The sequence below is a fragment of the Pinus tabuliformis genome, chromosome 4_2 (assembly GCF_031772625.1).
Source record: "Pinus tabuliformis cultivar Carrire ecotype Pingquan chromosome 4_2, CPIR1, whole genome shotgun sequence".
In the NCBI taxonomy this organism is placed as follows: Eukaryota; Viridiplantae; Streptophyta; class Pinopsida; order Pinales; family Pinaceae; genus Pinus; species Pinus tabuliformis.
The window spans coordinates 1,058,336,778-1,058,344,472 of record NC_142304.1 but is presented as its reverse complement, the minus strand read 5'-3'; positions in this window follow the sequence as shown (position 1 = coordinate 1,058,344,472).

Sequence of the window (7,695 nt, the reverse complement as noted above, 5' to 3'; positions counted from 1 at the left end):
AGGTAGTGGAATAGGATGAAATATGACGACTTACTTCTTCATTTACAGATGTTGCGATCAATGCATAGGCTTTTATGTTCTTGTTTTCCCAAATGACAAGTTCTTTATCTGATGTAGGCTGCACAGGGTCTTTGTCTTCTTCTCCGACACACACTCCTTTCCACAACTCATTGTAGATGAGGGTGTGTTTTACCATCCGAGACCATTCAGAATAGTTCTCCTTGCCAGTGAGAACTATTCCGACCATAGAGATGATTGAATGCATTCTGTAAAAGAATGTCTCTGCTAAAAAAAACTTATGTTGATAAAAACTTCTGCTGAAAAAATTCTTATGCCACAGCCTTATGCACTTTATTTTCTTCTAACGTTTGATAGAAGCATCAGCATTTATTATATCACTACAATATTACTATGTTTTGAAAAAATGCGCAATGGATCACTTCAATATATCACTTCATTCTATAATATATCACTTCAATATCTCAATATATTATGCAAATGCGCAAGGGATCACTTCACTTCATCAATATATCCCTTCAATAATCCATATATTATGCAACACTACAAATGTTTTGATATATAAAACACCCTGACTGATATAACTTGAATGCTTTGAAAACTATCTTGAATGATATATATGAACACTTTGAAAAAAAACAGCGCAATGCTTTGAAAAACTGTTTATATAGATGGCCCAATACTACAACATTATCATTCAAATGATAAAGAACTGTGCAATATTACTATTCACCTCCACAAAAACAAGACTGAGCAATACAATCAAACAGATATTACTATTCTGTTGCCCTCGATTTACGCATAGCACTTGTGGATTGTGATGATGGCCGCCATACTAAAGTTAAAATTGTCATATATCGACATTCTCACAGATTACAGAGCGACTTCAATACATCAGGAGGACCATGCCTTGTGCTAGCACAATAGCCTCTGATAATGGAGCTCTACCCACATTTAAAATGAGCAAGTCCACCTTCATTGCCAGCTTGATGCCGAAGCAGGAGATCGGTGCACAGAAATTTCTCGAGACACACCCTACTTATGATGGGAGAGGGGTATATGATCTTTTAGAAAGAACGAAAGAAAAAAATGTGGAAGCCACACTGGAGGCTTTAAGTAAGCTCGCGGTATTTGATCAGAAACACCCTAAACCGGGCAGTAGCACATTAAAAAAGAGCGTGAAGATCTTCAAAACAGAGTTGATTATCTTTAGAAACAAGCGGATTGCTATGAAGACAAGGGCTCAGTAATAGATGTTGTTGTATGGTATGACGGCAGTGTATGGAGAGCAGCACTTGACACACAAGACCTTGAGGAGGATCCGTTCGAAGATGCTGCGTCCGATTCAACATAAAACTCTGCAATAATCTCTCTCGTGGGGCGTGATGGCATCAAAAGATGCAGAGACGAGGATGTAAGTCTACAGGAGAGGGCTCCACCAACAATAAGAGATTCGAAATCAAGAAGTGGAATGCCAGTCAAACGTTCATAAAACAATGCGCAAATCTCTGTATAGTTTTACAAAAAAAATGGGACAGAAGAATATCAAATAACGCAGGCGTTCAGGCAAACGTTCATAAAAACAATGCGCAGTCTCTGGCAGTCAGAGAGCGCATAGAATCATCATTGAGACGCAGGACAGAGGCGCAGACAATCGATGATGCGCAGAGACTAACGTTTCAGGCAGACAGAGGCGTTATAGCCAGGCAAACGATTCAGGCAGAGGCAGTGGCAGAACGACAGAGGACAACAGCAGAAATGAAGGAGTTACGGCTATTTTAAGAACCTGGGACCTGCGCTCTGATACCATGTCAGGCCAGGGTAACTCCAGAATGAGCGGAAGAAAGAACTGATATTTTATTTCATTAGAGAACTAATATTTATATACAAAAAGGAGACGGAACAGTTCATCTTCTTGATGACTGTTCACGTTCCAATTCACCCATCCGTTGAGGATTAGGTGTCAACAATTTCAAATAAAACTTATTTGTCAATTTTAAAAAAACCCCTATTTATGATTCATATGGTTCTGAGGAAAGCTTGGATACTAGTTCCCACAAAAATTTGTTTGCGAGCAAATGGGAAAGAGATGATCAACCGGAGGTTCCAAAAGAATTTAATGATAAGTAAGTATATTATTTTAAGAGGAAAAATGGGACTGTCATTTGAAAATGTTATCAAAATTACACAACAATCTTTTCATGAAGAGCTCAGAGTTGAAGAATTTAAGAATAGGGATGGTATAAATTCCCTAAATCACTATAATGGTAGAGAAAAATGCACCCCTAATGGGCAAAGTTATTCTAATATATGTCAACAAATTTCTATTGAATCAAAGCAAGATTTTGGAGTTGTTCACCAATGATTTTGTGATCCTCTAGTAGATTACATGGTAGTTTTCTTTGATCAACAACAGATATCCGTGTGGGGTATGTATCACATTTTTCTTTTGAACAATTTTTGTTTCTCATGTTTGTTATCATTTTCAAAGTACAAGGACAAAGTGGTATGAGATCCAATACTCAAACGCTGGAGTTGTATCATTGGAAAACTGGCTATCCTTTAGCAAAATCAGTTTTGTAAATAGGTAGAGATTTGTACATAAATAAGCTCTGCCAGTGAGCATTTATTTTCAGTTGTAGTTTGCAGTTCAGTTTTTAGTTGCTAAATAAGGGTCATTGTCCTAGTTGGAAGTAAGTTTGCAGAGGTTTCATATTTCAAGAATGTCAAGTTTCAGTTTTTCAAATTTCAGGGTTTTTGGAATTGATGACTCCATGGCCAATAGATGCTACTGATTTACATTTCTCAGCGCTTTGCACGCAAAGTGATGTCCCCAGCTAGAGCCAGATGTTATAACTGAGTTTTGCACAACTAATTTGCAAAGTTTCCTACTATTTTATGAAACAAATGTTAGGGAAATGAAATAGATTTTAATAATTATTCCTAAAAAATTAAAACTGGGACGAGTGAACATGCTCCATTTCATGTGTTTCAAAAGTAAAGACCACAAGGGTATGATAACCTTCACAAGTCTCTTCAAATCTCTTTATTCATAGGAGGCAGTTTGGTTGTTTTTCTGAGCAATATAGTTTGGTCATCTCTGGAGAAACCAATGGCAGAAGTTGAATATGGAATTTAAAGTAATAGGAGTAAAGAAATTCCGCATTGGTGCATCTTTTGGACTGCAAGAGCATTGGAGAGGCCAATGAGGATAATGTTGTTGATGCACAACATGGAATCTTCGAAGTGTGCAGTATGGGAAACCTTCACGAGGAACATGATGATTCTTGGAAACATTATGATAGAAAGGTAGAGAGACATGGTAACAGGAGAGAATAGAAATCATTTTAAAACGCAGGCATCTACATGGCATGAATTTCGGGCTTCAAGTTTAGCACAAATCGTGTTGAATTTTGAAAATCCATGATCTGGTTTTTGTGCATAATACACCCAATTAATTTCAACGTGAGAATTTTCCAAAAATTCGAACTGGTATCAGAGATTTTTCTAGCTCTTTAAAAAGTATTTTTTTGAAGAAAAACATCCTGCAAATTGGGGAATGATTTATTGTGCTAGAATTCAATGTGCATAAGGAAAATTTCATTCTCGGATGAGACTTGGAATTCATAAAACAAAATTCGTTGTTCAAGAATCATTCAAATTGATGAATCTGGCCTTCAAATTTTAAGTTATAATTGAAGGACATAGTTTATCGATTTCCAACACCAAGTCAATGTGCATAGAGAGCATCAAGAGAGGATTCCACCAACAGTCGTATAAGTGCTCTAACGTTTTGATAATAACTATCAGTCCTGAGGCATAATACTGTGATTGTTGCTCAATCGATATTTCATGGATGCTTACAAGATAAATAAAATAATGATTGGATGAAGATGTCATCGTTCCCATGTCCTCGAATAATCCCGAGATTAAATAAGGCCATAAGTTGCTTCAATCTCGATGAAGCGTATGGGTCCATGCCTTCTCTGGACTAAGCGGGCCCTCTCAAAGCTATTTTGTCTCCTTTTCAATCTATCTGTTTATGATCCAGCTATACAGAACATGTGGTTTCTTAGCCTCCTTTGCGGCCCCTCCGGGGGCCCCACAATGTGTTCCTTATGTAATATCTATATGCTACATTCTGGATGGTTTCTTCAGAAATCTTTTGGGGAATTATGTGTTTTTTCCCCATTCATAATGATTTTGCTTAATGAGGCTTTTGAACTCCTATGTATATTTGATCTTTATATATCCTTAATATAATCTATACTGCTTTTTCTCTCTGAAAAAAAAAACTACGATTTTATTCTGTAAAGAAAGTTATACAGACTTGATGAATCCTAGATCTTTGTAAGAGTATCCCTGGGAGCGCTTGGATTAAGAATACTGGTTGCATCAACAAACACTAGGAGCAGTGTGGAAGCATTTGCTTCTCCTTTTCAGTTTCAATTTCATTTGCTGCTCCTTGGTCCAACTTCTATGGCTTGGGCCTTTATATTAGCTTAATGTGGAAAAATTGATGTTTACAAAGCTCTATGGCTCCTAATACCTATACCAATGTGTTTAGAAGGTCCAAATTAGCTAAGAAAACTTCTTTTTTATTTCAATTTGATCGAAAATTGAGCAAGTTATGCTTTATTCAATTTTTCCTAGAAAATTTCTGCTAAATTTGGAGAGACTCCAGTTAAGTTCACCAAAACTGGCAGTTTCCGCCTAATTTGGCGCCCGCCAAATCTACCACCAACTTAACCCGAATTTTAAGCATGCTTAATTAATGCTTTAAACAGATTTAGTTTAATGAAAACGAGATTAGCGCTAAGCGCTTCTGCTGGCTGGCCCTTGGACGTGTGGTTGAGGTCGCATGGGGTGGGGGCTAGCCTGCAGGGGTGGCTCCCACCACCCCGCCATCGGCAAATCCGTGTCACATTAACTGTAAAGTGTGGGCCTCCCTTTTACATGTATGTGCTTGTGTGGTTTAATGGGAATACATGGGAATTAGGAGGGGGAGGTCACAGGTTCGAACTTGCCCTCCATCACATTATTTTGTCATTTAAATATATTTTGATACTTTTATATAGTTCTTCACATAAAAATGCACGTTTGGAAATACGTTGGAATTTGTAAGGTTTATATATGGGGATTTAATATATATATAGATATATATATATATATATATATATATATATATTCAAATTCCACCTTGGAGTTAACTAGGCAATTTCCCTTTAACACAACCACACTGGCAAATCCAAAAGTGACACTTGTCACAATCTCATTGGACAAAAACTGAAGAAGATTCCCCTTGCTGACTGGACTTCCATGTCATCATTCTGTCCCATTTTGCAATTTTTTTTAGTTGTTTAAGAAAATGAACAACATGTCTTTTCTCCTTCATCTGGACTCTGTTTTCGATGAAACAAATTGTGTTGCGATCGTCTTGACGAGACGGACGCAGCCATATAGTTTTCGAGCCAATCTGAGAACTTTTAATTTTGAGCTAAATACTGAGCACCTGATCATTCCTCCCCACTAGAAGCCTTTTGGACCCCAAAAGATACTATTATCTGACAAGTAGATGAGGGTACAACCCCCTCACCTTTCCAAGCTCGATCTAATTGGATTTTGATGAATTTGTTTCCTTGAGCTCCTCTCTAAGGAAATCAACATTCACTTGCCTTGAGGACCCCGTTCTATACCTGTACTTGTCTTTGCCCTTTTCAAGTTGATCTTGCACTATTTGTTGCACCATTTTCAGTTGTTCATAGAAACTCATGGTTTTGTCCATGTCGCCATCAAAAGCAATATCCTTCTTACCATATCAACATAACAAAATATAATGCAAATGGATGACAAATTTCACTACTTGGTTTACATGATTCACACCCGTTTGTACATCTTGAAAATATGAAATTTTTTGAACATAAATTTCATGTAAAACATAATGATGCTTGAATACAACAGTTATCTAGCCAATAAGCCTAAAAGGCATAACAATGAACTTGTTGTTTATACCTCTTTTGTACCTTCAAACCAAGTGAAATTTTTGACAAGTATCCATCCAACGAAAGTGCATGGATTGCTGCAACTTAATATTTGCACGAAGGAAATAATTTGAATGAAATAAGACGGTGAAGTTACTTGCATAAACCTGAAACTCAAATGAACCTTTCAAGTTTGAAAGAACATAAAAAATAATTGAACTGATCTTTTGGTTTGAAGCAACATATGCCTCTTGTTGTTTGCTTCCCCACTAGAAGACTTTGCACACACATGACAATGCATGCCAAGGAGCTTTGAAAGAAGAAACGTTAACTACAACTCTCCTCCAACATTGGGCTACTCCTAATAAACCTCTTATCAAAATGACGATCTTGGGCGTTGATCAATCAACAATGGCATCCAACTTGGAGAGGCTTTCCTTCAACTTACCTCCTCCAATATCATGGCCCAAATGCATCAAAGAAGTAAAACCTAACTTGTACTTTGATATCTTCAAAACATCAAACAATTTTCCTTCATAGATGACATGTGCATAAGAAAACTTTCTAAACATGTTTATATCACCCAAGTGGACAATTTCTTCAATAAATGACTCTTTTTTGCCATAATTCAAATACATGTATGTAGTAGAAGTGCTACAAAAAACATACAACATTAAAATCCATACAAACCATTCTTGTTTGGTGTTATGTATATTCTTACACTAACCTCTTTTTACAACTTTGCTTTGGAAAAAACTACCATTTTTTCCCTCTTTCTTGAAATACTTACCATTCCTCTTTGACACCATAACCATCGCTGCACAACATAATGTAAGGGATGATTGAATGAGCCCATTGTTCAAAAAACTTTTGCATCGCATTGGTGTCTCTACACTTTGCAATTTTGTCAACCCTTGCATGCTAACATCACAAAGAGAAACTTCTTACTGTAAAGATATTTCATGTGAAGTTTCTTTCTCCTTGAAGGACAATTCTTTCATAACCTGAAATACTTTATCACTCTGATGAACTGAACCAACCAAATCAGAATTGAAACTTGTATTACATGCAACAACATTTTCATAAACAATATCATCATTTGGCTTGAATATGAGAAGTACTAAACTTTTACTTGAATTCAATAGACTTTTTGCCTCCCCTGCATTAACCAAAGAAATGTTCAGTTTTTTGCGATGGGCTCTCACTATATACTCCACACCGTCCTTGAACAAGTGATACTTGTTTTCACGGAAGTAAAACACTGATTTCCAGTCATACAAATATGGACTACCCAACACCACACTTGAAATATCAAGCGGCACCACATCTAACTCTACTTTGTCAACAAAATTTGCAGTGATTGCAAACTTAAACAAACATTTTCTTGTAACCTGTAAACTTGTGTCTCTTCTTATCCATCCCAAAGGGTATGGTTTATGGTGAGGTACAATTTCAATATTCAATCTGTTGACTAAGTCTTTAGAGACTATATTCACTTGTGACCCACTATCGAAGAGTGTTTCAATCTTGGTTTGTTTAGATATGACCCTAACATGAAATAACTCAATTCATCTCTTTTCATCTGGAGTAGTAGTAGCGTTATAGTTTTGTGAACTAGTGCTTGCAATATCTTGTTTTCCTTTGATTCCCATGACAATGATTTTATTTTCATCACCTGATTCATAACCTAAATCTT